This window comes from Tenrec ecaudatus, chromosome 1 (genome assembly GCF_050624435.1).
Source record: "Tenrec ecaudatus isolate mTenEca1 chromosome 1, mTenEca1.hap1, whole genome shotgun sequence".
NCBI classification, from domain to species: Eukaryota; Metazoa; Chordata; class Mammalia; order Afrosoricida; family Tenrecidae; genus Tenrec; species Tenrec ecaudatus.
Window position 1 is genome coordinate 259674503 of NC_134530.1, and position 25624 is coordinate 259700126.

The following is a 25624-nucleotide window of genomic DNA, read 5'->3' on the forward strand; positions in this document are numbered from 1 at the left end:
TTACTTCCTTTCCAGTTTGGATGGCTTTTAATTCTTTTCTTTTCTAATTGCTCTGGCTGAAGTTACCTCTACGCTGTTGAATGGAAGTGGTGAAAATGACATCCTGTCATTTTCCTGTTCTTAGGGGGAAAGATTTGAATCTTTCAACATCGAATGTGATATATAACTGTGGATTTTTTTGCAAGTAGATTTTATGATGGTGAGAAAGTTTCCTTCTAATTTTAGTTTTCTGGGTGTCTTAACAAGAAAAGGCGTTGGATTTTATCAAATGCTTTTCTGGGTTGCATCAATTGAGAGAATCATGTTTGCTTTTTCTTCACTCAATTTATATGGCATATCAGGCTAGATGTTCTAGAAAAGAAAACCAGGACACTCATATATGTGTGAGAAATTTATACCAACAAAGAAATGTGTATTGAGACAGAAGCCCACTTTGAGAGGAGTGAATTAGTATGAATTCTTTAAGTTTTCACTGTAATTTATTTTTTATCAAAGATTCTAGTCTGGTACTTTGTTGGGAAGGTTTTGATTATTGACTTAATATTTTGACTTGTTTTAAACTCTGTTCAGATTTTCTGTTTTTGCTTGATTTCATTTAGAATATTTTCATGTCTATATCATGGGATTCCCCCACCCCCCATATCATCTAGGTTGTCCAGTCCTTTGGGATATAAGTATTCATAGTATTTTCTTATAGCCATTTAAATAAATAGCCAACTAAATAAAAATGGCTATTTTTATTTCTGTAAGTTTAGTAGTAATGTCTCCATACTCACATCTGATTTTATTTTCAATACTCACATCTGATTTATTCTCTATTTGCTTTTCAACCTTTGGTAAAGGTTTGCAAATGGTGCTGGTTATTTCAAGGAAAGTACTTTGGGCTTTGAGGATTCTCTTTATTGTTTCTCTAATTTTAAGAGATCTGTTCTGTAATCACTGCTTTTATTTCCTTCTCTTTGCGAGTTTTAGATTTCGTTTGCTTCTCTTTTTCCCACTTCTTGAGGCTTATGAGTAAGTTGCTTTGTAATCTAGTTCCACCTCCCACTTCCCCTGTGAGCATTGCTTTCACCGCATGCGATATGCTTCGATATGTGGGGTACAGTTTTCTTGTTGACTCCTGGGGTACTTAAGACTATGTAGTTGAATTTCCTAGTAATTGTGAATATTTCAGTTTTATGTGAATTATTTCAAGCTTCATTCCATTATGATTGGAGATGAACCTCCTGCTATATGTAGTTGGTTTATAGTATTATTTAAGTTCTCTAATTCTTCATGAAAATCTTTTGTCTACATACCCTTTCATTATTGACACTGGTATCTTGAAGGCTTCAAGTATTATCATAGAATTATGTATTTTTCACTCCAATTTTTTTGGTAATTTAAAAATTATAGAATGTAGAGCCAATAACATATATATATGTATATATATACATATATTTCACAGTTTAAATCATGTGCACATAAAATGTTTCACTTTTGCCCATGACATTTTCTTTGTATTTTGTCAAACTAAAACCAGATCTGTTGAATCTGAGTCATTTCCCACTCCTGGGGCTCCCAGGTGTTTCCTTGGTTGTGAACGTATGAAAGTGGATCGCTACGTCTTTCTTCTGTAATACTGCCGAGGGAGTTCAAGTCACCCGCATCTCAGTGAGTGTTTGAGTGCAAAGTGGTGGTGCCACCCAGGGGCTGGTCTTCACTTCTTAATGCAGTGTCAAGTTATTGTCTAGAGTTCCTTCATTTCAACCGGGGAGACTTCCTTTACCAGTTTGCAGAGGGAGGCTACTAATAACAAATTTCTGCAACTTTTATCTGTGGATGTCTTGATTTCTCTTTCATTTCTGAGGAGTTAAATATAAAATTCTTTTTTTTGTTTGTTTAAGTATAAAATCTTGTTCGACTGATTTTTTTTTCCTTCCAGCATCTTTTTTATGCCCTCTGGCCTTCAGGAGGTTTTAAGCATTTTTGAGGGGACTAGGTTAGGTTCTCTTTTGCTTTAATATGTCTGTATATTTTTAAAACCATTTTTGGCCTAATTTTTACATATTTTTCATCGTTGAGACTATGTACTGAAAAACACATTGATTAAAGCATGTCTCCATGTGTAACTGAGTGACATTGATTACAGTCTTAAATTATGCAACCATTCTCACTGCTCTTTTCTCACTGGTTCCTTTCCTTGGTAACATCAACTCATGGTTTCTTACTTCATCTTTCAAGTTAATGTTGTCAATTTGATCCAGTATATAAAGCTTTTAAAATAGAATAATGCTCAAGGCAGACATGTTTTACTAGTCAATCTAAACTATTGTTTGCTTTCCAGAAGACTTCACGGGGTATTTTTAGTTTAAGAGCCATTGATAATTTTAGAGAAACAATTTCAAGGACGTATCCACCATCCATGGCTCCAGAGATTCTAGAGTTCACGAGTATGTGAAATTCTGTGCTAAACCCTCCCACCTTTTGATCAGGATTCTCTTAGAGATTTTTTTAATCAAAATGTTCAGTAGCAGTAGCCAGGCAGCATCCAGTTCTGGTCTCATGAAAAAAGAGGCAGTTTTTCATGGGGGAAAAGAGTCTCATATTTCATATGCTCCTGTCTAATTCCTGACCCTCCCCTCTTGTTCCTGCTGAATAGAGGCCAATTACTGTACCTTGGATGACCATTTGAAAGCTTTTAAGAGACTAGGAACCACATACTGAAATTAAGAGTTAGAACTGAAGCACTAAGCATGCTATTAAGCCAGTTAAATGGGATGTCTCATGAAACCATGACTCTAAACCGCTAAATCAAAGAAGCGAATCCCATGAGGTGTCTGGATGTACATAAGCAGGCTTAGTGGCTTTCTCTGCTCCCCCTCTCACTTTCTCTTTGATTGTTGTAATACCATACAACTCTTATTAAAATACCTTTATAGCTGTACAATATGGTCATTCAACAATGAGCTATGCATCTCTGCCCTTAATCAATGTGATCCCCCGCCCCCCCCCCCACCCCACTCAATCTCATTCCTGATCATCACAAATAAACTCCATGGTACTTTCTTTGCCAGCACCATAAATATATCCACTCTTCTTCAGTCTTAATCGATGCCCAATGTTCTCATGCATATGAGACATTTGAAAGTGCTCAAAGTAATGGCCTTGCTTTTTAATACTTTAAAGAGGTCTTGTGCAGCAGAGTTAGCTAATGTAACTCATCTTTGATCTCGAGTGCAGCTTTCATGAGCATTGATTTTACAATCCAAGCAAGATGAAATTCTTGACTTCAATTTCTTCTCCATTTACCACGATGTTGTCTATTGGTCCAGTTTTTATTATGTTGGTTTTCTGTACATTATATTGTAATCCATACTGAAGGCTACAATCCTTGATCTTCCTCACTTACAGCATGCAAGCTAGTGTCATCTGCGTATGGAAGGTTGTTAATTAGTTTTCTCCAAACTTAATATCACATTCTCCTTCATATAATCTAGCGTCTCTGATTATTTGCTCAGCATACCAATTGAATAAGTAAGTGAGAAGCTACAACCCTGTTGCACATCTTTTGAAATTTTAAACCAGGAAGAATTCCCTTGTTCTGTTTGCACATCTGCCTCGTGAGGCATGCACAGGATCAACATGAACACAATGAAGTCTTCTGGAAATTTCTTTCTTCTCAGAGTTATTCATAGTGTGTTATGATCTACACAGTTGAGTGCCTCAGCATAGTCAACAAAACACAAGTAAAATCCTTCGGATACTCTGTTTTCAGCCAACATCCATCTGATACCAGCAATGATATGCCTGGTTCCACATCCTCTTCTGAATCTAGTCTAAACTCTGGCAGCCACCTACCACTGTTGTTGGATGATATTTAGCAAAATTTTACTTGCATGTGATGCTAATGATTTGACCATTCTGTGGGGTCACCTTTTTTTTTTGGAATGGTACAAATATAAATCTCTTCCAGCGAGTTGGCTGGAAGTAGCTGTCTTCCACATTCCCTGGCCTGAAGGAGTAAGTTATCAAATCCATCTTTCTCTTTTGGAGTGACTGGTGGGTTTGAACAGCCCAAAGCATAACCTTATACACCATGAGGGATTCATAATGTGCAAGCCCAAACCATAAAACTCTTAGAAGAAAATACAGGGGCTTTCAGGTCCACTTTTAGCACTGGCTTTTAATCTTATAGGGGTTTCTTTTATGTGATATGTTTCTTTTCTCCTGTTACTTTCAAGATTCCCCGGCTTTCAATAGTTTGATAATATTCTGAAATTGTGGCAATGATTGCACAATTATTCTTGATATGATTGAATTATTGAATTGTGTGATATGTACATTGTCAATAAAACTGTTAAAATGTGTCTTTGGTGTGTATTTCATTGAATTTATCATGAACTTGGAGTTTGTTGAGCTTCTTGAATGTGTATGATCCTATCATTTGTCAAATATAGACTGCTTTAAACTATTATGTATTGAAACATGATTTCCTCTTTGTCAGTCTCTTCCATGATTCCCATATTATATATATTGGCCTGCTTTATTGCTAACACCCTGTACCGGTGTGCTTTATTGCTTATGTCCTGAATTCAGTTGATAGCTTCCTAAGCTGTAACACAAAAATTATTCTGCATATTGAGTACCCAGTTTGCATTACTTTATATGACACACACAGAAAAGTTGTATAGGGGACAAGTTCATACACGCAGTTACTTTAATATTATATTACATAAGAGACTCTCCTATTTGTCATGAATGTTGCCTCAACTGCTACTTATCTTCCTCTATGAGAAGAAGGTTTTCAAATAAAGGAAGAGAGCAGAGTGGGAAAATCTTGGCGAAACAGAACTGGAGATCAGCTCCCACAGTACCGAACTTCTGAATACCAAGTGATGTGATCTAGTAAGCCCCGCTTAAGGATAAACTTTATGCTAATATCTTTCAAGAACACATGAACTTTTATATAGTAATGCTTTCTACCAACCACTTCAAGTAACATTCACACAAAGATTCTAAGAGGGAACTCCAGGCTGAATTCCAGATATGACCCTTTGACCTTCAGAGAATGGACTCATTTTTCAGACAGCCATTGAGCTATTGAACTTACAGTTTACTGCCCACACTTTACTTCCACAATTGGCAATTTTCCATCATCTCTAAACTGATTTTCAACTCCTCTAAACTGATTGGCACAGAAACACAGAATCATGAAGTTCTTTTTGTTATAATTGATTCTCAAATATGAATAATTTGGAAAATTATTAGATATAAAGGAATCTAGAGAATGTTTTCCGATGTTCATATTCTTCTGTATGGGAAGAATAGAGCAATCTCATCATTAGTGTCAGTGATAGACCTATTGTCATCGATACTACCATGGATAGATAAAGTCATTTCAGAGAACAATGTGCTGGATGGCTGTTATGTTCTCATTCCAATACTTCATTTTGTGATTTGATGAAGTTATTATTTCTGCATAGAGGGAAAACCTACAATATACTCCTTTGTAGTTAGGGACTTTTCCGTTGAATTTAAGGATCTTCTCTTAAAGCAAAGGGCTTATATCTCCGGCTTGGGGTCTTCTGCAAGTTGGAAAGAGAATCCATGCAGTTTTAGGAGGTGGGACAGAATCAGGGTTGGCAGAGCCTCAGAGAGCCAGATGCTGTGGAGTCCTGTGGAAGGAGAGCTGTCGTGACATAAAATCAGAAACTCTGTCGTCTGGTTGCAATGCCTCCACCTAGGCTTGAGAGTCTTTCCTTGGACACCTTCAAGTTATATGCTGGCATCTTCTCCTCACCTCACATTTTACTAGAGTCTCTTAAGGAGAAGACAATATAATTACAACTGGGTTGCCTTGATATTTTCAATGAAATATTTTCTAACAAACAGGTCCTGCTAAGCCCACTAACCTATGCATGCCTTATCCAGAAACAGGACTTCAAGAAACCCAAAAATTGATGCCACACAAGAACTGAGACCTGTGATACTCTGTCTACAATAGATGCAAATCTGCATTGTGAAATCAACATTCAGCATTATATTAGACCCTATCTTCTTATTTTAATCCCTGAACAGCATTGTAAAAAACCTCTGATAAGGCTGACTTCTGTGGAAATGTAAAAAGTTATTTTGAACTTGAGATGTGTGGGCTTTCATTGTATTCCTGTTCTGTGCTAGGCTTTCTCTAGGTGTTGAGCCACAGAGACCCTGGTTAAAGAAAGCAGGCTCCGTTGAAATGCAGCATAGGGGATATTGGGCAGCAGCTGTTATAGTACACTTCCTCAAGGGCTTTGTGACCTGTGGTTGTGACTGTGATTGTGTCGTGAACAATACACAGCTTCATGTCCATGTAAAGCTGGCAAAAAAAAAATCGGGCAGGAAGTTCAAATGTTCCAAGAATGTAAGCAATTACACAATAATGAGGCTTCATTGCTGAGATGAGAGAATCAGAGTTCTCAATTCTAGGAGTGAAATATAGTCCGTCTTGGAAGCAGTAAGCTTTTTAACCATTGGGTGAACCATTGCATAGGCAGCTAGCTGAAGTAGATCTTGGGCCATAAGTGCCTCAATTTGCTCAGTGTGGTGTGCATCATGGCATCATAAATAACTTCTCTGTAGCTACAGATTGTGAGATGATTGTAGGTGAGCATGTCTCTGGCAGTACTTTTAAAAGAGATATGAAAGTTCATAATTTTATAAATTTAAAAAAGGTACTAGGCCTACACAATGCCTATTTAATGCCTGAGGAGGGCAGCTACTGACTGGTATAGCTAGTGAACAATGTGTTGAGTGGCCACATTGAAGTGACAGGGTAATGTCTATGCCATTATCAACCTTGAGATCAGAGAAATGCAGTAATTTTACACTTAAATTGCTGTTTCCTAATTGAGTTGGGTTTCATTATTAATAATAAATCCCCACTTATTCTTTTATTTTTTTGTAGCTCAGAGAGTTGGGTATCTCGAAGGGCTTTGGTAGCGTAGCCCAGCTGGACAGCAGATAGTGTGGAGAGCATTAAAAACTCAGACAAACATGTTCTCAAGTGCATGCTCACGGAAGCAGCAGTCAATAGATCAAAAGACTCATTGTATTGGGTAGGGCTGCTGCACAAGACCGCTTGAGAGTATTGGAGAGCAAAAGATGTTACTTATGAAAGTTGGACCCTGGATAAAGAAGACTGATGAAAAATGGATGTATTTGAACTTTGACGTTGGCAAAGAATATTTATAGTAACCTGGACTGTGACAAAAGAACAAACAGATCCTTCTTGGAAGAAGTACAGCCAGAATGCTCCTCAGAGGCAAGGATGGCGAGACGTCATCTCATTTCCTTTGTACACGCTGCCAGGAGAGACCAGGCCCTGGAGAAGGACAGCGTGTGTGGTGAAAATGGGGAACAGCTAAAAAGAGGGAGTTATTCAAAGAGTGGGATTGACACCGTGGCTGTGATAAAGGACTCAAACATAAGAACAATCCTGAGGATGTCAGAGACCAGGCAGTGTTTTGTTATGTTGTATTATAGGGTCTTTATAAGTCAGAACTGACTAGACAGCACCTAACAACAATAAGAACAAAATTACTACTACTGCTGCTGCTGCTGCTGCTACTGACTTAATTTGCTGAAGAGCTAAAGACAAGTTAGCCAATCTCTTTCAGTTTCTCAGACTGGTACATGTATCAAGAGGCAGTTGTTAGAACTACACAAGGGGATAGTGCATGGTTTGAAATCAGGTAAGGTATGCATCAGGGTTGTATCTTTGCTCCATACTCAATCCCTACGCTGAGCAAATAATCGGATAAACTGGACTATCGGAAGAAGAACATGGCATCAGGATTGGAGGAAGGCTTAGTAACAGCCTGCGATACGGAGATGGCACAACTGGCTTGCTGAAGGTGAGACCTTGCAGCACTTGCTGGTGAAGAGCAATGATTAAAGCCGTCAATAAGGGTTACAACTCAATGTAAAGAAGATGAAAATCCTCACAACTGGAACATCTTGATAAATTGAGAAAAGATTGACATCGTGAAGAATTTCATCTGTTTTTGGATCTACCACCCGTGTTCATGGAAGCAGCAATCAAGACATCAAATGACGTACTGCGTTTGTGCAACAGAAAAACTCTGAAAAGTTGAAAAGCAGGGATGTAACTTTTAGGGCTCAGGTGTGCCTGATCCAAACCGTGATATTTTCAATGGTCTCATATGCATGTGAAAACTGGACATTGAATAGGGAAGGCCTATGTATTTGAAGTATGGTGCGGGAAAAGAAATAAGATAATCCAAGGGATTGTTCAATCATGGAACAGTATCATTAAAACCCAGGCAAGTAGAATTGTGCAGACGGTCATCCAACAACAGTGGCAGCATTGTATTGGCAGGTTCAGGCCAGATTCAGAAGAGGGCATGGAACAGGCCATATCAGGGCTCACTGCAGATGGATCTTGGTTGAAAGCAGAAAATTCCAGAAAAATGTTTACACGTGTTCTATTGACTATGCTAAGCCATTTGACTGGGCAAATTGCTAAAAAAAAAAAAAAAACATGGATGACCTTGAGAAGAATGAGAATTCCAGAATACTTCATTGTGCTCCAGCCCCATGGTTCAAATGCATCGATTCTGTCTTCCTCATTCGGTGTTCAAACTTCACATGCATATGAGGCAATTGAAAATACTATGGCTTGGTCAAGTGCACCTTAGTCCTCAAAGTAACATCTTTTTGCTTTTCAATACTCTAAAAGGATCATATTACCTTTCTTTGGAATGGGTACAAATATGGATCTCTTCTAATCAGTTGGTCAAGTAACAGTCTTCCGAATTTGCTGGCATAGATGAGTAAGTACTTCCAGTGTTTCATCGGGTTGTTGAAACATTTGCATTGACATTCCATCAATTCCTGGAACCTTTTTTGTAGCTAATGCATTTAGTGCGGCTTGAACTTCCTCCTTCAGTACCATTGGCTCTTGCTTATCTGGTGCCTCCTGAAATGTTGGATTATCAACTGGTTCTTTTTGGTACAATGACTGTTTATTTATTCCATCTTCTTTTGATACTTCCAATATCATTCAATATTTTGTATATAGACTCTTTTAATATTTTTTACATAGAATCTTTCAAGCAACTTGAGGCTGGCTTGATTTTTTTCTTCATATACGCCTATCATAGACAGCATTGTTTGTACTTCATGATAGATTTTGCAATGTCTTTTTTGATAATGAGTGCAATGCCATTTTTCTTGAATATGTTATTCCTTTTGATTGTGTTATCCTTGGTATAGAAAATCATGATTTTTCTGCCTCAAAATGGCCAATACCAATCCATTTCAGCTCACTAATGCCTATCAATATTTATGCATTTCATTTCACTTGTAATGATGTTGAGTTTCCTAGGTGCCTACTTTTTACTTTCCAAGTCCTGATCTTTTGCAAATATTTGCAGCTGTTTCTACTTACCTCGAGTCAAGCGCCATCAGAAAGTGGCTATCATGAAGACTCACAGGCTTTCCTCAATTCACACCGTTGATGCCAATCAGAGAAAACAACTCCTCTTTCAGTCACATTTCAAGTGCCCTCCGATTCAAGGATCCCGCCCTCAGGCACCATCTCTGATGATGCTCTGCTTCCATTCACAAGGACATCAGTATCTGACAGTGTTTCAGAACTATGCATAAGATTGTCAGTGGCTCCTTCCTCTGAAGTGAGCAGCTAATTCCTTCTTCATTTTCTGTTCTTAGCCAGTAGCTGAGCTAAAACCTGTTCACTTTGGGTGACTGTGATAGATAGGTTTATTGTACCAACATGGCCCATGAACACATGTGGAATTAATTGAAGGGGGGCGAGATAAATGGCTTGGCAAGCCTCACCTTACTTGTCTGTGCTCTTTGATGATCAGACCGGTGTGCAGCTGCCTTAGCTTGTTTTCTGCCTCAATTTGCAAGCTACACTGGCTGTGGGACACCTAACCCATAGACTCTTCTCTGTAGTTTGAGGTTCCTTCAAAACCTGCTTCGCCACACTATTGGAGTATACATCGCTTGAGCTGCGGACTGTCAGACCCTGTCACCTGCTTTATAGATTGATTAACTGTTTATTTCTTATGTTCTATCTATCTATCTAAATATCTATAAAATCATGAGTGTCTTGGTTTTGTTTCTCTACAGAGCCCTGTCTAACACAATGACCCTGCTTGCATTTAAACCCCAGTGGCAGAGTTTCCAGCAGCCGAGCAACAAACTGACAGATAAGTGATTGTACAAAATATAGAGGCTTTTATGAAACAAACGCATCAAACATAAAGCTCTTTCCAGTTCCTGGAAAGGGGTACCACGGTTGGTAGGAAGACCGTCATGGAGATGAATTGACACAGTGGCTGGAGCAATGGGCTGAGACACAGCAACAATTGTGAGGATGGGGCCAGGCCGGGCAGTGCTTTGTCCTGTTGCACACAGAGTCACTGTTGGACCTGACTTGGTAGCACCTAACCACAGACTAACAGCCCTTTCCCTAAGAACTCTGCATGCTTCTATTTACACCAAACCAAAGTCGTAGTTTTGGCATCCAGAAATGACTCAGAATATCTTCTTTAATTTTTTTTTTTCAGTTTCAAAAGGAAAGGTGGAGGGTAAGTTTCCAGATATAGCAGGATGGGATTAGATTTCCTAGTGAAATTTTCCTAAACTAGCCCTTGCTTCCCCTGAAGAATGAGCAAGAGCATGTGACCCGAGACACACACACTCCTCATCGCTAAAACTGCTTCCTAATAACCCCCTGTGATCGACCTGCGCCCTTTCAGAAAATCTACCAAGATTACCATTTGGGAATGTCAAAATCTAGTCACCACAACCTTGTGAGCTGGCTTCTCAGCCTGGACTTCAGCCGGCCTAAGCGGTCCCCTTGGAAGCTACTACTTCGATTGGATCTTTTTTATGAAGGCACTGCACCAAGATGAAGTCAAATGTTTTACTGGGATAACTTTGCAGTCATTCACTAATTACTGCCCATCTACAAACATCCTTTGCTTGCTATAAGCCATATGGATGTATAGAGATATGAACTGGACGAAGTGTGGTAAAGTAGTAGGTCATGCGTTGGGCTGCTAACTGTGAGCTGTTCATTGAAACCACTAGTGGCTCCCAAGGTGGAAGTCAATGCTTTCTGCCCCATCAAGCGTTAGTCTTGGAAATCCACAGGGGCGGCTCTCGCCTGTCCTGCAGGGTTGCTGTGAGTCAGAATTTATTCAAGGGCAGTGATTTTGTTTTATATGATTTGGAACCCTTGTATCAACGCCTGTGGATTTATCCAAGTATTTGAGCTTCAGAAAAGTGAAAGGAAACTTCAAATATGATAAGATTTCAGCTAGCTGCTTCTGAGGTTCATCTCATTATCCCGGCCAAAGCGTTTCAGGTCCCCAACAGTGCTTATCAAAGCAGGAACTGGGAGGGTTGGCCCTCTTACCAGTTTACAAAGTACATAAAGCCAGTTTAAGTGTATCAAAGTCCATTGGCAGGAAATGAAAGTGCAAATTTCTCCAAAGTGTGATTTTAATTGCGTGTCAAAGAGCAAAATGGGACCATTGAAATTGAAATTCCTTCATCTATTTCATTCTTCTGCTCCTCTGTAATATTGAGGGCAAAGACACACCACTGCCATCTAGCTGATTCAGATTTACTGTTGTTGCGAGGTGCCTTTGTGTCCATTGTAAGTCATAGCAACATTCTGTACAACAGAAAGAGATGATACCTGGTTGGGCACCATCCTCAATCATTGTTTTCACTGGTCCTCCTCTTAGCAAGCATGATGCCCTTTTCCAGTGACTGGTCTCTTTGGTAACATGTCCAAATGCACAAGACAGATACTTGCATGAGACAGATACTCCTGGATTCTCAGGAGCATTCTAGTTGCACTTCTTCCAACATATTTGTTCTTCTTCAGAATTCTTCTCCAACACCATAAGTTGAGTGCATTGATTCTTCTTTGGTCTTCCTTATTTATTGTCCAACTTTCACATGCATATGAAGCAACTGAAAATACCATGGTTTGGGTCAGGCATACTTTAGTCCTAAAAGTGACAGCCTTGCTCTTCAACATTTTAAAGAAGACTTGTGCAGCAGATTTATCCAATTCAATATGCTGTTTGCTTTCCTGATGGCGGTTTCTGTGAATATTAACTACAGGTCCAAGTAAGATGACTGCCTTGAGAACTTTCATCTTCTCTTTGCTTATTGTTATGTTGTATATTGGTTCAGTGGGTTTGGGTCTACTTTACACTGAATAGGGAGCCCTGGTGGTGTAGTGGGTTACATTCTTTAATGATCATAAAATGTTAAATAATGTTCATAATGTTAAATAAAAGAAAGAGCTTGTTTGGGCCCAGGAGTGTTTACAATAGTATATTATTATGTAGTATCTGTGAGCTAGGTATTGAATTCAAACCCACTGCGAGAGAGGGATGAGGCTGAGGCTATTTGTTCCCATAAAGATTGATAGCCTTGAAAGGCTCTATAGGGTCACTAGGAGTCAGAACCAACTCAATGACTGTAGGACTTTTATATCTAAAGTCCTAGTGGCATTGCGGATTATACATTGAGCTGCTAACTGCAAGGTCAGGAGTTCAAAACCACCAGCTGCCCTGAGGGAGCAAGACAAGGCTTTCAATCTTCACAAAGACTTATAATCGCTGAAATTCGAGAAATTCTATTCTGATTTGTAGGGTCCCTTTGAGTCTGAATTGACTTGATGGCAGTGAGTTTGAATTTATTAGTTCAATTTTTGGTAGTTCCATGGTAGAATCTACCCTTTCCATGGGGGAGACTCGTGTTTTTCTCCGGTCAACATACATCATGTGAAGTCATCACTGATCTCTCAAAGGAGGTGGGAGTGTTCTTATGATATCTACAGCAGTGGTTCTCAACCTTCCTAGTGCCGCAACACTTTAAGACAGCTCCTCATGTTGTGGTGACCCCCAACCATAAAATGATTTGTGTTGCTACTTCATAACTGTCATTTTGCTACTGTTATGAATTGGGTGACCCCTGTGAAAGGGCTGTTCAACCCCCATGTTGAAAACTGCTGCAAAAGTTTCAGCAGATCCCCCAGACTGAAGCAAACTAGGAAAGTGGGCCTGATGGTCTGCTTCTGACATTCAACCCATGAAAATCCTATGGGTCCAAATGGTCAGATGTGTCAGTCATTATGTAGATGCCACAGCATTTGGTTCCATTGTGCATGGGGTCACCAAATTGAGGCCAACTTGATGGCAGCTAACAATAGCAATGGTTGAATTATTCTAATGAATTATTTAAATTTTAATAAATACTATTATGTATATAGGGTCTCTATATTTTTTAAGCCAAAGTTCACCAGTATTCTCTTGATAGTTCTAATATCTTGTTCAGGAACTCCTCATCTCTAACCTAGTCACAACTTTAGTCAGGTAATAATTGAATGTATGATGTGTGCCAAGCACTGCATTAAACAGTGGTAATAAAAAGATGCATGATCCAAAGTCCCCACTCTGCAGGAGAATACACCTTTCTTATTGCATTGTCTCCTATGCTTTCACGTCCACATTCCCTTGCCACTTTTCTGCTTTCGCGTCCACATTCCCTTGCCACTTTTCTCTACTGTGTGGGCCGGATCATCTTCATCACTTGAGATCACTGGCTTCTGATTAGGTTAGTCTGTGGGAGGCACTGATTGCATCCCAGAGGGGGAAGGGAATGGAAGATGATGATTTGTGTTAGTCTTTTACCTAAACCCACTTCCTATCAAGCAGCGCCTGATAGCCAGGGTTTCGGCTATTACTGGGTCCAAGGAAGTGCTCTCCCTTGATCTTTCAGGTGTAAGGATGATAAACTTTTCTGATTGTTGCTAACCCTTGCGAGTTCGACCCTCTATTGTTGACTTTCTTAATCCTCTCCTGATTTTCTAGAAAGTCTTGTCACTGGCCTCTCTTCGGCTATCTCTACTCTCTTCAGTTATCTCTTTGGGTGTGCCATCTCTTTCCTGCTGGGAAAACATCATCGTGTCCTTTATGGTTGCAGTTATTCAGATTGACCACAACATTTGATGAAAAAATTAGCAGCTAAAGACACAAGTGGAAGTCATGGAATATCCTTGGGAGAAAATAAACTAAAATTATATACCATGCTCACTATGCTATGTCCATGGTGAAAAAAATACCACCACCGTTATTATTGAATTAATCGGGGTCTAATTTATCTTGCATTAATTGGGGTCTAGTATAAAAGAACATCTTTTATATGCTTATTACTGCAAGTATCACAAATCTGCCATATAATTATATAGCTATGCAAAGACTATACAAGATAAGCCATACAAGGTACACACCTGTCTATGTATTTATATAGAGAAAATGTTATGTTATACATTATTTGTGTAAGCTGCATTATGTAGTATCTATTATATAGCATACTGTATGTAGTATATCTAGTATGTAGTACATACAAAAATACTTATACATAGATATGCTATGGATGTCTCACAAAAAACTAAAATAATGATTAGATTTAGAATAAAAAAGAAATTACATAGAACAAATGATTACGTACTTATTTAAAGCATTTATGCAATTCACATAAGATGAATTCACCCTTTTAAAGGGCACAATGTCACAGCATCCCAAAGCAAGTCACTGTCATGGGGTTGATGCCAACCCCCAGCACCCTACAGGACAAAGTTCAACCGCCCGAGCGGCTTTCTGAGGCTGTAACTCTTTGTGGGAGTAGAAAGCGTCATCCTTCTCCAGCTGCTGGTGGCTTCAAACTGACTGGCCTCAGTGTGTGACCCACTCCACTACCAGGGTTCCTTGTGACACCAATTCATTGAATCTACTCATTTTTGAGAATGCATCTATTGTCATGAGTGGCATGTTGCTAGAAATTTGAAGGGCAAAAGGTAATTCTTGTGAAGATAGAAATGAGGAACATCTTGCTGGACATTTGAGGACAGGCCAAACATTTCTATTACTTCAAAATGAAACCCCTACAATGAAACAGCCTTAGTTTATTCCTCACCTTCTACCTCTACCCCACAAAAATACCAATCAATGTTGTTCCAACATGTTCTTGTGTGCAGTTGAATTGATTCGGACTCACAGTGACCTAACAGGGCCAGAGCAGAGGTGCCTTGGGGGATTCCTAGGCTGCAATTCTTCAGGGGAGCACATTTCCAGGTGCTTCCTGCTATGGAACAGCAGGTGGGCTCAAACCACTGACACGTCGATTAGCATCTAACTAGTTCAACCATGTGTTACCAGTGTTCCTCTATTTTCTATGGAGTCACCTAGTTCATATATTCCATATAAGTGAAACCACACACTATGTAGCCTCTGTGTCTAGCTTGTTTTACATAGTGTTTTAGGGTATAGAAGAGACCCTATCTCAAATATAATCTAAGGATGCTATTTATTAAGTCTGAAAAGAGTCAAAGACAACGCAAAGACACAGACATGTCCTCCAGATGAAGGAGACTATTAGCAGGAGGTCAAATGTCATCCCAGGGTTTGCTGAGATACAAAGCTTCCAAGGGGGTGTGGTAAGGCCAAGAAAACAAACTGTCACAAAAGCATGATTGGTGGCAGAGCAATACATCATAGTTACATATGAGACTGAAGAAGCAGGAACAGGACCATAATTGGGACATGTACATTGTTCCATTACAAGACTGGCCCAACAAGGCAGTCAGGGTGAGACTGATAGGGCATGATTCCTGACTTTGCACCCCTGTCCTACCCCAGTGGTGCAGAGGTTACACATTGGGCTGCTAACCTACAGGGAGTTTACTCCTGTAAAGAGTTACAATCTCAGAAACACACAGGGACAATCCTACCTTGTCCTATGGGATTGCAATGAGTGGGCATGAATTCGAAGGTACTGAGTCTGGTTTGGTACTGTCCCTGGTACAGTGACTTCCATCAAGGTCACACTCAGGCAAGTCCTTGAGAGAGGCTGCCTTCCCTGGGCAGGCTAGAGGACCCAAACACCAAAATTCATTACCATGGAGCTGACGGGACTGTAGACAAGATAAGGAAATAATGTATACAATGGAATACTGATCAGTCCTATAAAGGAATGCATTATGAATTGAACAAGAGAATGGTTTAAATCAGAAAAGTTTTATAGCAGAGTTGTATCATTTTACAATACCTATTCCATATGTTTTCTAATAAGTAATCTGATAAATTAGGTTACATGACGAAGAATGTGGCATTAGGATTGGAGGAAAGCTCATTAACAACCTGCAATATCCAGATAAGACAACTTTGCTTGTTCAAAGCAAAGAAGACTTCAAGTATCTACTGTAAAAGATCAAAGACTATAGCCTTCAGAATGAATTACAGTTGAATGTAAAGGAAAAAATCCTGTCAAATGGACTAATAGACAACAAGACAATAAGTGGAAAAAAGATTAAAGTTGTAAAGTATTTAATCTTACTTGTATTCGCAAGTAAAGTCAAATAGAGTATTGTCCTGGGCTAAATTACTATTCAAGACCTCTTTCAAGTAGTACAAAGGAAAGATATCACTTTGAAGATTAAGGTGCATCTGACCCAAGCCCAGTCAACCACGTGCACCTGGCTTCATATGCATGTGAAAGCTGGACACGGAATGATGACATGTGGAGGAGAGTTGATGTATTTGAATCCGTTCGGGCAGCCCTGGAATTCTGGTAGGATAGACTATGGGACTCTGGAAGAACCAGCAGGTGCTTTGTTTCAATGGGGGAACTAATCTTCAGCAGCGCAACTTTGTGGGTCTTTTTGTTATCGGTGGAGTGGACACCTTCCTTAAAACCTCTTCCCCAATGGTCCCCGTGAATGTCCTGAGGACTCATCACAACACCGTGAACTTGCCCCAGGGGGTTCCATGAATGTGAATCTTTCTGAGAGTAGAAAGCCTCCTCTTTCTTTCTTGAAGTGACTGATGATTTTGAACTGTTCACCTGGAGGCTCACCGCCCAACTCAGAACTTACTATACACCACACTTAATAGGTTATTAAGCAAATTAACGGAACGAGTCCATGAAACATTGACCCTAAATCACTGTATGAATTTTTTGTCGAAAGCTGTTGTGGTTGTTAGATGTCATTGAGTCATTTCTGATCCATAGCAACCCACAGCACAACCGAACAATCCACTGTCCAGTGCTGTGCTGTCTTCACAATTGTTCCTCTGCCTGAGCCCCTTGTTGCAACTCCCTGTGCTGATTCCTGATTCAGCTCATCTTCCTCTCTTTGGCTACTCCTCCACTTTACCACTTTACCAAGCATGGTGCCTTCTCCAGGTCCCCTACCTCCTGACAACATGCTCAAAGCATGTAACATATAATCCATCTTCTCTGATAATTTTCTAAGCATACAAACTGAATAAGTATGGTGAGAGGATATAACTCTATTGTACGCCTTTCCTGATTTTTAAACTATGCAGTATTATCCTCTTGTTCTGTTTGTACAACTGCCCTACGATCCATGTGCAGGTTCTGCATGAGCACAATGAATCGTTCTGGAATTCCCATTCTTCTTCCCTAATTTGTTGTGATTGACAGTTGAATACATTTGCATACTCAATGAAACTCAAGTAAACATCTTTCTGGTACTCTCTGCTTTCAGTCAAGATCCATCTGACCTTAGCAATGATATCTCTTGTTTCACGTCCTCTTCAGAATTCAACCTAGCTCTCTGTCAATGTATCACTGCACCGTTATTGAATGATCTTCAGCAAAATTTTACTGAAGAAATTTTACAGCTGAAAGCAGAGCATTTTGAATATAGTAATTGTAGAAGTTGTGAAATTAGATTCTTCTCCTTCCCCAATGTTTGCTATGTGAATTGTGGAGCAGTAAGTTTAGTGACTTTATCGAAGTATTAATTGCGTGTATTCACTGAAATGTCTGTTCTGTAATATTATTTCAGTGGAGAGAGTCTGATTCTATGAGCTCCCGACGATACCATTTTCCATGATGTCACCATCTTTAAATATTCTTCAGAAATGTGTCAGGATTGGTCTGAATGACCTATGAGGACTGAATGACCTAGCCTGCATTATCTCACCTGCTCCATTCTATTGGTCATGTGCAGATGCTTCATCCCTGTACCATTCTAGCTGATCTCATCCACTGGTCAAAGCAAGGGCAACTAGAGATCTGAATACGGATCCCTAATTGCCTGATTTTATTCATTCCAGAGGTCATGTCCAGATAACCTCTTGCCCAACACTGCCCCCTATAATAAGGAAGTGACTGCCTCTGATGAGATGAGGTGCACAAGACTAACCACTAGGCTGAAATAAGCATCAATCAGGCTGCAAGAATAAGGGCCAATGGGAAAGTAGGATACAGGATGAGCTGAAGCAGCGGGGACTGCTATCCATCCCTATAGCATCTAAAGCTATACCCGTAGACATCATCAGCTTCCTCAAATCATGAGGCGACCAGCGTCATGACTGAAGTGTATTTTGCTTATGAAGTCTTTGCTCCGCGTACTGTCTTTTTGTACTGTCTTGTCGTAATGTCTCTGTGGGTGGCTCCTTCTGTTTTTGACAAACCACTCAGGAGAGACTTGCTAGCTTTTCTCCAAGGGAGGGTAGCCTGGGAACATCTACTTTCAATACGTACAGCAAGCATATTTTGAGCTGTCGTAAGTGGTGTCCTAAAGAACAAAAAGAGAGTACAGAGAAGGAAACATTTCTGTCCAAACAAAACCAAAAATACACCCCTCCCCCCTCCACACACAGAACCTTTATCATCATGTGAGATCGAAAAGAACTTAATAATTTCCTTATGTGTTATTTGTTTATGAGAAACTCTTCAATTTTGACTTTTAAATTTTATTTTGGCCCACATTTATACATGGAAGCAGATTGTTAATTTTTTTTTTCAGGAGAGGGAGCCTTTTATTGGCTGAAGGACTACTTGAGGGGGGTGAAACGCGATGAGTGGGTGGCCCCGATGCCGGGCCGGGCATGCTTGACAGGCTTGTAAGTGATGGAACACTCGCCCAGATAGTGGCTAATCATCTCGGGCTTGATCTCCACCTGGTTGAAGGTCTTCCCGTTGTACACGCCCACCATACTGCCCACCATCTCCCGGAGAATGATCATGTCGGGAAAGTGCGTCTTCACCACCTCCGGCTTCTCCACGGGCGGGGCCTCCTTCTTGGCTTTGCGCAGCCGCTTCAGGAGCGAGTGCTGCTTCCTCTGCAGGCCGCGGTTCAGGCGACGCCACTGCCGAGCGCTGTACAGCTGCATCAGCTGCTCGTAGGACACGTCCAGCAGCTGGTCCAGATCCACGCCGCCATAGGTGAACTTCCGGAAAGTTCGCTTCTTCTGCTCCACCTCCGCCATCTCGTCGGTGCTATGGGAAAGAGCGCTTGCTCCCGCGCCGACGCAGTTAACCGATTGTTAATTTTTAAAAAGAATTTACTAGAAAGTTCTTAATATCCTCTGTTTATGAAGGATTGACTTGTCTTTTCTTTCTTTCTTCAACGATAACTCCTAAAGAGGCTCAAGGAAAATGTCACAGTTCCAAAACTATTTAGCATTTAATGATCTTGAGTGTGTGTGTGTGTGTGTGTGTGTGTGTGTATGTATGAGATATTAGGAAAAACAAAAATAAAACTACAAATGCATTAACATATTCAAAGCTATTAGACATTTCTGGGTACATAGTAAGTGCCATATGTTGTTGCTATGATGTGTGTCAGGCCTGTTCTGACTCCTAGCTACAACATATACAACAGACTAGAACATGCCTGGTTGTATACTAGCCTCACAAGTGTCCTGTTTGAGCTTGTTGTTACAGAGTTTCCTTTTCGGCCCACCTTCTACTTTGCAAAGCATGATGTCCTTTCCAGGACTGATCTCTCCTGATACAAGCCCAAAGTAGATGAGATCAGATCTCACCAGCCTTCTTTCAAAGGAGCATGCTGGTTGTACTTCTTGCAGCACAGATTTGTTTGTTCTTTTAGCAATCGATGATACTTTACAAATTCTTTGTTGGCATCATCATTCAAATGCATCAATTCTTCTTCAGCCTTCCTTATTGAAGGTCCATTTATCACACGCATAGGAAGCAATCGAAAATGCCTTGGCTTGGGTCGGGCACACCTTAGTCTTGAGAGTGACAACTGTGCTCCCCAATATCATAAACACGAAGTGTATTTTCTCAGCACAATGCATCATTTGATTTATTGACTGGTGCGCTCATAAGCATTGATTGTGGATCCAATGAAGAGGAACTCCTTAGAAAGGGCAGAAATGCTCCTGTTGGTTTCCATAGAGAAGTAGAATGCCTCATCTTTAGCCCCCAGAGTGGCTTGTGATTTCAAACTGCTGACCTTGCAGTTAGCCACCCAACACACCATCACTACACCATCAGGGCTCCTGTCTCTGGACCACAGACTAGCTAACATATACGGAGGAAATGATGAGGTTAAAGAGTTGAACAGGAAAAGTTAAAGGACAGATATAGAAGACAAAGTAAAGTATTATAATTAAATGTGCAAAGACCTTCCGTTAGAAACCCAGAAAAGAAGGAACATGATCAGCCTCTGTCCAACTGAAAGGCGTGAAGAAAAAAATTAACTCTCACGTTCCATCATTGAAAGAGTCTATGGACAAACTATTGAAAGATGCAGGAAGCATCCAAGGAAGATGGAGGGAGCATACAGTCATTGTACAAAAGAAACAAATGAAAGCCTTGTAGACATTCAAGAACTTGAAGAGGTAGCACATGAGCAGGAACGAATTGTACTGCAGGAAGACATTCAAGCTGAACTAACGGCCTGAGTGAAAACGAGGCTTTAGGAATCGACAGAATGTCCATTGAAATGCTTCAAAGCACTGACAAAGCATTGGAAGCACTCATTCACCTATGCCAAGAAATTTGGAAGACAGCTACTTGGTCAACCAAATGGAAGAAATCCTTATTTGTACTAATTCCAAAGAAAGATGACTCAACAGAATGTGGAAGTCTAAGACAGTATTATTTATATTGCAAATAAGTAAAATTACATTGAAGATCAATCAGCAACAGAAGTTATTGACAGGGCGATACCAGAAATTCAAGCTGGATTTGGAAGATGATGTGGAACAAGAGATTTCATTGATGGCATCAGACCGAACTTGGCTGAAAGCAAAGACTACCAGAAAGTTATTTACCTGTGTTTTATTGACCATGCAAATGCATTCAACTTGTGCATCATAAACTAGGAATAGCACTGGGAAGAATGGGGATTCTAGAGCACTTTGTTGTTGTATGGAACCTGTGCGTGGATTAAGAGGCAATTGTTGAAACACAACAAGGGACTATTGTGTGGTTTACAATCAGGAAGGGTGTGTATCAGGGTTGTATTCTTTCACCATCTTTAGTTAATCTGTATGCTGGGCAATTAATATGAGAAGGTGGATTATTTGAAGAAAAATGTGGTGTCAGTATCAGATGAAGGCATATTAACAGCCTTTAAATATTACAAAATCGAGTTCCATGAAATCGAGTCATTAGTCTACAGCAGCTCACTACACTTTATCTTCTTCCAATAATTCCACCCTAAGAGCACCATCTCCTCTGTCTCAGGTCCCTGCATTCCTAGAGTCAGTGGGGCTCTCCTGTCACCACCTGCACCCCTCCAGGAAGTCCTGTCTGATAGGCACTTGTAGAGAGATCAAAAACAGAAATGCAGGGAACTTTTTTCATGCTGTGACTAAGGAGGAGTTTCTGCCCAGAGCTCTTCATTTTCTGCTGCGTGGCATGCTGGCCCAGCTCCCACAATTCCCTGCCGAAGTCTGGCTGAAGCACCCATTGCCAAGTCCACTGAACCAGTAGAAACAGTAACGATACAACCTTTCATTCTTTTTCCACAGATTCTTAACCACGCTGTGAAAACAAGGGGGATAGAAAAATAACCAAATTTCCCCTAAAGAAAAAAAAAAAGACTCTTCATCTGGAAATTGTAGTATTCTTGACATGAGCCAAAAATGAGCAAATACTGTCATCAATAACTTTAAACCTAATTGAAATGCTAAGATCAACAAATTCATTTCTAAAACTCCACTATGCAAAAGTCAAATTGGACACATCTGAATTACACTTTTTGCTCTCACAAAATAGTTGAAAGTATGGGTAAGATTTTCAACTATTCAACATTCTCACGGAGAATAAAGCTTTTAAAAATTGTCTGTTTAATGTAAAACTAGCCGTAATAAAATTCATCATTACAGTTAAAATTCTTATATATACAACTTACTGCCATGGAAAAGAACTGTGATATTTCTAAATAAAGAAAACCCAGAAGTCACAGTTTCCTAACATTGTAGAAACATTGCCTATTTTAAGAGATGGATTTATGTTTTATTGATTTAGAGGAAAAATAAAATGTACATGCTCACTTTTGAGCTGGCTTTAACAAGAAAATATTTGCCTTGTTTAAGCCTGATGACAGAATTAATCAAACACCAAGAGACCCCTGAAAATATGAACACATAAACCACTCTATTTAGATGGAATTCAACAAGTAGTCATGGCTCATTTATTGGGTACCACGTATAATTCAAAGATGATTGTTCTTTGGAAGCCAATAATTTCTCTCTGATTCAGGAAGCTAGACAAGGCGTTCTTTTAAAAGATGAAGAATTATGCAGACAGAAACTGGGATACAGAGCTTTGTCAAAGCAGGTGATGAGGCTGCTGATTCCTCCTGTAGGGAACTTGCTCTGATGTGAATACATCATTGTTCTTCCTTTGATGGATGGCATACTGCTTGAAGACAAAGCTCATGTATTCTTAGCTGGTTTCTCCCTACTAAGTATGTAAACTTCACCCAATATCTTTTACACAGAGTAGAAGGAGAGGGAGAAAGAAAGCAAAAAAGAGAAATATAACTAGAGAAGGTGGTCCTTGAGCCGAATATTAGGAGGGCTTGATCCATGGAGTGGGTTGTGCATTGGATCGCTAACAGCAAGATTAGCAGTTTGAACCCACCAGCGTCTCAGAGAGAGAAAGATGAGTTTTCTTGCTTTTCCAAACATGTACAGCTTCAGAAACCCAGAGGGCATTTCTACTCTGTCCTGCAGGGTCATTACAAGTCGGAATCCATTCCACAGAAGTGGGATTGGGCCATAGCAATTTGTATGGCTTTGAACAACATTCGTTAATTGTTTCATGGTTCTGGAGGCCAGAAGTCTGAATTCAGACCTTTTCTCTGAAGTTTCCCCAGTTTCTGGTGGCTTGTACATTCTTTGGCTTGCAGCTGCAGAAGGACTGCTATCATTTGACTGTCTTCTCTCTCTCTCTCTCTCTCTCACTTTCTGTGATACATCTCTTTCATAGGACACTACTCAGATTAAGACATACCCTATTATCAGATGACTTTAAGACATACCCTATTATCAGATGACTTTACTCTAACTGAAAACAGCTTTAAAATATTTCTAAAGAAGTCCATGTTCACAGGCATCAGTGGTGAGAAATACAAGCCCACATGGAAGAAGCATATCAGCCTGTGCTATCATGAGGTGCCATCAGGACCAGGTAACAGGAATCAGAAACCCTTAACAATCAAACAAACAAAACCATATGGTTGAGAAAGAGGGGGATCGGAGCAGAGACCCAAAGCCCATCTGTAGACAATGGAACACCCCCCACAGAGGGGTCACAGGGATGAGTCAACTAGGGCACAGTAAAGCACAGATGAAACACACAATACTCCTCTGGTTTCTTGAGGCTTCCTAAAGCCCCACCAACATAACTCCAGTGATGCCTCTCACTTCAGACTAGACTGGAGCATGTACACAGGTGTAGGTAAGAGAAAGAGCTCGTGACACATGCACTCCAAGAGCAGGAATGGGAAGAGCAATACCAGATGGGAAGGGAGAAGGTTGGGGGAGGAGAGGAAGAAGGGGGACTGATCATAATGATCAACACACAGTCACACACCCAACTCCAGGGGGAAGAACAATGGAGACCATGGGGGAAGGGAGCCAATGGTCAGCGTGAGATATGAAAATAATAATTTATAATCTAGCAAGGGGTCACGAGGGCTAGGGGTAGGAGGGAAAAAAAGAGGAGCTAATACCAAGGGCTCAATAGAAAGTAGCTGTCTAGAAAAGAATAACATATCTACAAATATGGCTGATAAAATTGATGTATGGATTGTAATAAGCAGTGTAAGAGCCCTCAATAAAATGATCAAAAAGTTGGGGGTGAGCACAATTCTATATAAAACAATGTCCATCACAGGTGAAGGAAGGATCCTGGTCCCTGTCATCATTGTCTTCTCTCTGGGTCCACTATGGCAGAGGAAAAAAGAGGCACAGCAGCACTCACTAACGTTGGTAGCTTCCATTCCGAAAAGCACACATCTTTTGTACAGAAAAAGTCCAAATAGTTTATGAAGATACGCTTTCCCTAAGGAGGTGGTGCTGAACTCCTGTTCTGGACAGGACTGCACTTACAAGGCAGTTGGCTTCCAATTAGCACAGCAGGGAAAGGGAAGAAAAGGTAACATTACAATGGTGAAAACTGGCAAAGCTCAGGTGATCAAGGTTAACATCATCAATAAGAAGTCAGGATGTGGTAAGAATGGTATTTGCTTCTGTGATCTTACTCTTACTGGGTATAACCCCAGTCTAATCACAAGGAAAATATGAGACAACCCCAAATTGATGGGCATTTTAGATCATACCTAGCTGGCCATTAAAAACAGAGAAGGTCAGAAACTGTCACAGAACAGAGGAATCTAAGGAAATATGTCAACTAAATGTAATATAGTATCCTTTAGAGAAAATGACACATTAGGATAAAACTAGTAAACTCTGAAAACAAGAGAAGAAAAAAGGATGGAGTTTAGTTAACACTAATGTACCAATCCTGGATCCTTAGTTGTGATAAATGTACCATGGTATTATAAGATGTTCATAGAGATGATAACCTGGGTGAGTGGTATATAAGAATCCTAAGGAGATCTTAAATTTTCTGTAAAATTAAAACAGTTATAAATTAAGTTTATTTAAATTTTTAAAAGAGGCTCTGTGTCCCTTCCAGTCAAAGAACTGAAGTGAAAAGCCAAAGTAATGTCAGTTCATACCAAGTTCTGTCTTATGGTATAATGAAATTTGTATTTAGTTAATGTAGTGGTTTGTGGTCAGACTAACCAAATACCAGATCATTTTTTCAAATGGAATTAAGAGGAAAAAATAAATTTAACAAAGTACTATACTATACAGTATTCTGTCAGAGAGAGAGAGAGAGAGAGAGAGAGAGAGAGAGAGAGAGAGAGAGAGAGAGAGAGAGAGAGAGAGAGAGAGAGTTTCTGGTAGTGTTTGATCAATTAAAATATATTCAAGAGGAATTATTGAAAGGTAAACAATGAGTAAACAAGATAGTGGGGCAGGAGGAAAGAAAAAAGAAAAATAGGAAAGAATAATAAAATAATATATAGGTATAAATATAGATATGTAAAGATATAAAGGTAGGTATATATTGTATTGACTTGAGTATAAGCCAACCAAATATCAGGTAAGGCACCTAATTTTACCACAAAAACTGCATTAAAAATGTGTTGAATAACTCGGCTTATACTGGAGTATATATGGTAAGTATGTATGTATGTATATGTAAATACAATAAGGAA

At 39.9% G+C, this 25624-nt stretch overlaps 1 pseudogene; it reads right to left on the reverse strand.

Annotated features, from left to right (window-relative positions):
* Window positions 1-18905: 18905 nt before the first annotated feature.
* On the reverse strand, window positions 18906-19340 carry LOC142437449 (small ribosomal subunit protein uS19 pseudogene; annotated as a pseudogene).
* Window positions 19341-25624: the final 6284 nt, after the last annotated feature.